Raw genomic sequence first — 7571 nt, forward strand, 5'->3', positions numbered from 1 at the left:
TTTTTTTTTAATATTCAACATATGAGTGAAAAGCAAAGGGATAAAGTTTTGAAAAAGTGTTCTGTAAAGGTTATGTCTACCTATGCAAAAAAAATTTTATTGCTCCAATGTATCCAAAATTAAAAAAAATAGCAACTTTTCTAATAGTCTTAATTTAAAAAAAAATTACGATTTTGTGTATACAGTTCCAAATGTTGGCCTATTTGTCTCCATGGTAACAGACTACAAACAAATTTTTTAGTATCAAAAATTATACTTGCTTTTTGATAAATTCAGTCTACCTTGGCTGGCCATAACTCCATATAAACAATGCAGCCATTGCTGGGAACATACGGCACCCAATGGAGCCTGATGGCAACACACGAGTTCCATATGGCTCCATACCATACATGCATTACATAGAGGCATGACAGACCATGTGGCTGCATTGAAGCTCTTGGATTAAGGGGGTACAGACCCAATTGGTCCCATCCCCTTTCCTCCTGAAAAGGAACTGCATTGTTGGCAAACAAGGGGTGGGGAATTGTCCCAAAGGTCATGGTCCTGTAGTTCCTTGGAGACTGGTCAAGGGTTCCCCAGAACACAGTAGCAAGACCTGTCACTTATACAGTAGAGATAGTAAACTGATCTCCATTTGCTCAAAGAGGCTTGGAAAAGACATATCAGCCAGAATGTAGAATAATAGAACGATCTACTTCACACTACACCGAGCTTCTCTGCGGTAGGCATGGGACTAGGGGTTCCCCGGGTGTGGAAAAGTAGTTACAGAACAGTATCACTAAACACAAATCATCCCAGATGCATGCTGCAGTATATCTAATCGAATCACTTCCCAAAGTTTTCTTCAATATATCTATCTTTTTATCTATCTATCTATCTATCTATCTATCTATCTATCTATCTATCTATCTATCTATCTATCTATCTATCTATCTATCTATCTATCTATCTATCTATCTATCTATCATCTATCTATCTATCTATCTATCTATCTATCTATCTATCTATCTATCTATCTATCTATCTATCTATCTATCTATCTATCTATCTATCTATCTATCTATCTATCTTTTTATCTATCTATCTATCATCTATCTATCTATCTATCTATCTATCTATCTATCTATCTATCTATCTATCTATCTATCTATCTATCTATCTATCTATCTATCTATCTATCTATCTATATCTATCTAATTTCAGCTGCCAAAATTTGGGTATAAGTGTTCTATTTTCCCTGCACCACATGATTCAACCATGTCCATCAAGTCTCAGTTTTTTCATTTTTTTTCTAATTGTGCAACATATGATTCGTAGAGCTCAAGAACTATAACTGTAGATACACTAGAAATAACATTAAAAAAAAATTAAAAATAATAATGCATAAATAAATAAACAAACAAATAAGTGCAGTAAAAAAAAAATACAAATCACAAACAAATTGATAAATAAGTATAGAAAAGAAGAAAAAAAGTCTAACTCGTTTGCTACTTGCTACGTCGTTTTTTTTTTAAGTCTCAGGGGTATCATTTACAAACCAATATTTTTTTATCCTTTAGGACCACAGAACATTTTTCCATTTTTTTCTCTTCATTCCGGAACTAATAACTTTTTAATTTTTGCATTACCGCAGCAGCTGCAAAAGAAAATAGGATCTTAGGGTCTGTAAAACATAAAAGAGATAAAAACCTGTGATATAAATGTAATATTACCCCTCTTTAAATCCCTTGTAAGGCCACATTTCGAATATGGAATTCCGTTTTATGCTCTACATTGTAAAAGGGATATAGGAGAACTAGAGGGGGTTCAAAGGCGGGCAACGAGATTATTAAATGAAATGGGAGGACTCCTGTTACATTGAGAGGATAGAAACATTTGGCTTGTTCAGCTTGGAAAAAGGACGCCAAGGAGGTGAAGTTATTAACATATGTGTGGTCCATACAAAGAACTAGCACATGATTTATTTATTTCAAGGACTTTACAAAGGACCAGGGGACATCCATTGCATGTGGAAGAAAGACATTTCAGACATCAATATAGGAAAGGATTCTTTACAGTTAGAGTAGTTAAACTATGAAATGCCTGACCCCAAGTGGTGGGAATGACAGATGCTGTGTCAGCAATGAAAAAAAAGGGTGAGATGCTTATTAATAACAAAAGACATTGGGGTTATAGTTAATCTAGCAATGAATGATGGGTAATTTATTGAGAAAGGTTGAACTTGATGAACATGTGTCTTTTTTCAACCTATGTAACCATGTAATATGGGGTCTTGTTTTTTGCATGACTTGTTGTAGTTCCTATACCTACAGGTATATGTTATGTTTTAATTTTTTAATTATAATTTTTTATGTATTCATTTAATTTTGGAGGCTTAAGGAAAAAAAAGTCTGTTTTTTTTTTATATTGCTGTCCTAAAATAATTGTATATTTTATAGTACATGTTTATAGGAATACCAAATATCTTAGGGTTCTATTATTGTATTTATGTTTTATAAAATAAAATGCATTTTATTTTAAAAAAAATGTGTTTTGTGTTTTTTTTTTAAAAGAAATTGTACTTTTTATTTTTATTGACTCACTTTAATTTAACATAATGTTTTTGAATAACAATATACTTGCATACCTATGTACCTGTGTGATCACCTTGACAAAATAATTTGTCAAGGTGCATCAACTACTTGAAGGGTTTAACATAAGTATCAAATTAATTAAACAAAACAAAAAAAAAACATTCAACATATTAAAATAACGGATGACATTTTATAAGAAAGCAATCTCCAAAAACACACATGGATCATTTTAGAATAAAAATTATATGAATATATAATCCATTATCGAAAATTTTCTGAGGAATTGTTTATGCCAAATTTTTTTAGGTAAAATGAAATCTCACAAAATCTGAAAATTGAGCACAATCAACCAGCTATAGGATTAAACCCTACGGGCTTGTTCACACCTTGTGGATTTGCTATGTTTTTTCCGTCCTGAATTGCAGACGGAAAAACGCAGCAGAATACAGTAGCAGCAAAGTGGATGAGATTGAACAAAACTCAGCGGAAAAAAGGCTCAGAAATGGACTGTGCTGTGTAAATTTCTTTCGCAGCATGTCAATTGTATTTGCGTAAAAGCAGCTTATTTTTTTGTGGGAATTCCCCATTGAATTCAATGTGGAACTAAATCCCACAAAAAAATGGCGGTTTTTGCGTTTTTGTGCGAAAAACTGCACCACAGTTTGGTGCAGTTCTTTTCCCGGAATTGCCAGGACTGATACGCTGCGTGCTTTTATGCAGGGTATTCGTCCCGTGTGAACTCAGCCTACCAGTTACATTTTGTAAACTTTTCTATCCAGAATATTTCATAATCCTGAATTTATCAAGTGCTATTGATTCTGGATTGGATACACTTTACAAAATTTTTAGTCAACTAAAAAACTATGATACAGCTGTCTAATATTAGCATGAGCGATTGCATATAAGCCAATAATAAGAGAAAAATCCATATCATACATCTGAACGGGGTCGTTTCCTCAGCATATGCATGGATTTCTGCAAGCCCCATTCAGATGAATAAGACAGTCGCAAAAATTTCTGCACAAATCTACCGTGTGTGAATCCACCCTAAGGGCATGTTCAGACAGTCCGCAGTGGAAATCTGCAGTAGACTTTTTTTTCATTCGTTTCTGTACCTTTTTAGGAAACTTAGTTCAGACGTTGTAGAAAATAACTGTGCGGAATTTAGGCTGCAGTGCAGAATTTTCCCTCGACAGCATGCTCATTATGTTGCGGAAAAGCAGTGGAAATTCACTGCAAATTCCGCGATGTCTGAATTACCTGTCGAATATGCAAATGTTGCTGCCAACTTTTTGCTAAATTGCCGCCAATTTGCAACAACATTTGCAGCGGAAAAATTCTTTCACGTCTGAACATGCCCTAAGGATAATTATCATGTGCAGAGTTTTTTGTTGTTGTTGTTTTTACCTTTTTTTTCACCAGCACACCCAGCTCCCAGCCATGCTATGAATATGGGACTCATTCAAGGTGTATATTGGCCCATGATTAATAATATTGTTTTTATAACCAAAGGTTGTCACGTCTAAATGTTGCTTACCCAGGTACAATTGTTGGAAGAATGTGCTAATCACACCCTTTTAATTGGGGGCATTGTGTTTCTACTGTGGTGCCAAAGTTAGTTAACATGCATGAAGACATAATCACATTACCTTAGAACTTTCTAAAGAGTTACCAAAATATTTAGGGTATTGACTTTCACACGTGACAATTTGAAACAAAACAATGCACATTATAGGGACAGGAAGTACTTTATATTTCTTACAAAAGACTTAAAACGTCTTAAAAATGGTCCAATAAACCCAACACAACAGCCAGAACAGTGCAGGATATATGTACTTATGTATGTATGTATGTATGTATGTATGTATGTATGTATGTATGTATGTATGTATGGATGTATGTATGGATGTATGTATGTATGTATGTATGTATGTATGTATGTATGTATGGATGGATGTATGTATGTATGTATGTATGTATGTATGGATGTATGTATGGATGTATGTATGTATGTATGTATGTATGTATGTATGTATGTATGGATGGATGGATGGATGGATGGATGTATGTATGTATGTATGGATGGAGATATATATATATATATATATAGAGAGAGAGAGAAATACAGGCATACATTTTTTGGTGCTCAAAATTTATATTTTAGAGTGTTATTAGCAGAAAGAAATAAAATATTTTGCCAATTTAATTTTTTTTGGGGCTAAAATGAAAAATGTATGCGACAGATAAACATGAAATGTCCCTAAATGGTAAAATAATAAAATTCTCAATATACTTAAAGGGTAATTAAACTTTCAACAAACTTCTGACATGTCATAGTGACATGTCAGAAGTTTTGATTGGTGGGGATCCGAGCACTGAGACTCTCACCAATCGCTTTAACGAAGCGGCAGAAGCGCTCATGTGAGCGCACAGCCGCTTCGTTTCTGTTCAGCTTTTTCCGGAAATCAATGTATTGGAGAATACAGTCTCAATAGAAAGTCTATGAGCCCGTACTCCGATAGATCACCTTTCCAGAAAAAAAACAAACAGAAACGAAGCGGCTGAGAGCTCAGAGGATATGTCGATATGACACGTCAGAAGTTTGTCGAACGTTTAGTTACGTTTTGACTTTGGAATCCTTCACTGTTCCGTAGCTTCCACTATTTGCTGCATCTCTTTAGAGAGGTGGAAATGGACGCTGGTGGGCATTTTGGCAATTTTTTTTAAAAAAAATCGACATAAAACATCTATAAAAGTAATTATTACTTGAAGTAACAGATCTTAAGTAAGATACAATGTATTAAGATGCTATTAGAATATGGTTCATTTTTTTATATATTTTTTATTTCCTGTTTGTTTTTTTGGGCATATCTTAGAATTTAACAGTGAATTTTGTATAAACATTAGTAACTTCAAAAAGAAAAAAAACATCTGCATAAGACAAACATAAAGCTTCATGTATATGGCCGTGTAAGGTTCTATTCACATGCGGCAAATTTGTAGCAGAATTTTTTGCGACTGAAAACCAGTTCCATACATCTTAATGGGGTTTTTTCTGCAGCATGCACATGAATTACTGCAACCACTTTCAGATAAATGGAAGATTCACAGAAATGTCTGCAACAAATCTGCTGCATGTGAACATACCCTTACAGATTCTTGTTGTAGGGATTTGTTATATAGCGCCATAGTCTGTTATGGGCCCCAACTGTACCTTTGTGTACATCCAATTTGACACGGAGGCCCATCGAGGTTGTAGCTCGCACCATCGCACCCCGCATTACGAAGGTATTCTCCCATAGAAGTATAGCTACCCAGGGCTGATACAGTGCCTCCCGGAGGCACCATGTGGCGGCACACAAAGTGGCTACAGAACCATTTTACAGACCCGTAAGAACTTCGGGTGCCACTATACAACGTCTGTGCACATGGCAATGCACATGAACCCATAATAAAAAATATATATTCAAAAACATACTGATAGGTTAATTGGAGTTATATGAAATTGTCTCTAGTCTGCTTTTGAAACACGAAAACATAAAATTTCGAGCCCCAATGGGGAAAAGGGCTGATGTGAGTGATGACAATCCTCAACAGGAAATGAATGAAAAAATAAAACAACTGATTTTTTGTGGCTGTTAATGGACGTGAAAGTTGAAAAAAAGACAATATACCGGAAAACTATTGACTCCTTCAAACTTGTTGGAGAAGACTTTGTAGTATTCAATGTATATCTGGGACAATAAACAGTCTACCTTGATAAGTATATACTTGACCAAATTAAGCCTAACCTTCCATGTGAAGCACGAATGCTGAAGTTTTCTCTTATTTCGGACCTGAGATGAGAAGACCCGGCTATTAGAAAACAATTAAGTCATATCCTAACAGCTCAAGAGTGGGCATAGGTGCTTAACAATAGGGGTGCAGAGGTAGCAGTCACATTATTTATCTTGTACTGTTGCTGAGCAATAGCCTGTATACACTCCAGAGCTGCATTTACAATTCTGCTGGTTGTCATCGAGAACAGTCCAGAGCTTTGTTGTCGGACACGCCCCTAACAGCTTAACCAAGCTCCTAAAATGCAGTGGGAGAGTTTTGCCTACATCAGATTACTGTACAGTACCTGGTACAGTTTCCCAAAATGCAAACCACCCCTGTATTCTGAAACCATGACCCAACAAAGAATGCTGGGAGAGTTCAGCTCAGAAGCCAGCAAAATTGTGAATGCAGCTCTGAACTATCATACAGACTGTAACTCTGTATCAGTACAAGTTAAAGGGGTGTTTTCCTCACAGACATTTATGACATAGCCACATAAAATAGTTGAGAGGATAGCTTTCATACACTTGAATGGTGTCAGGTCGTAGCGGTCAGCAGCTGCCTCACTGGGTGAATCCACGTTTTATCAATTTGTGGATTACCAGAAGTGGGGCCCTCACCTATTAGACATTTCAGGCGTATCCTGTGGAATTGCCATGAATGTCTATTCTAAGAAATCCCTTTAACAGGAAAAGTCTAAGCATTGCAGTTTGACGTTGCCCCCTGTGGAGATTTCACATGACTTGTTTCTTATGCTGAATCCATGAACTGTAAGGAATACAACATCTGGCCATTAAATATTAAGTCTTGGGAGACTGTGAGAGAGAGAACCATATTACTATGATGTCATAGTTCATACGTCTCAGCGTGCTCAGGGATTCCAATATCAGGTCTGTTACAGACATATTGGGCGCATATATAAAAAGTATCGAAAACTTCACTAGGCAGAGCAAAATACACAGTATACTAAACTTTCCTTCATCTGAGGCAAAGATACAAATTGCTGCCCTTGCACTTATTTAAAGGGGTTTTCCAGTCCCAAGAAATTGATAAGGACAGGCCATCAATATCTCATCAGTCGGAGTCCGACTCCCGGCACCCCGCCGATCAGCTGCTTTAAAGGAGCCACAGCGTTTGTACGGGCGGCTGCTTCCCCTTAATTTCCTTTACTGCTAACAC

At 36.0% G+C, this 7571-nt stretch overlaps 1 long non-coding RNA gene across 1 annotated transcript; it reads right to left on the bottom strand.

Annotated features, from left to right (window-relative positions):
* Nucleotides 1-1507: 1507 nt before the first annotated feature.
* LOC142652344 (uncharacterized) lies at nucleotides 1508-7165 on the bottom strand. Its single transcript, XR_012847827.1, has 3 exons — nucleotides 6918-7165; nucleotides 6365-6409; nucleotides 1508-1636 (listed from the first exon to the last, which is right to left on the bottom strand). It is a non-coding gene; the product is annotated as an uncharacterized LOC142652344 (long non-coding RNA).
* Between the last annotated feature and the right edge of the window lie 406 nt (nucleotides 7166-7571).

The sequence above is a fragment of the Rhinoderma darwinii genome, chromosome 5, assembly GCF_050947455.1.
Source record: "Rhinoderma darwinii isolate aRhiDar2 chromosome 5, aRhiDar2.hap1, whole genome shotgun sequence".
Lineage (NCBI taxonomy): Eukaryota > Metazoa > Chordata > Amphibia > Anura > Rhinodermatidae > Rhinoderma > Rhinoderma darwinii.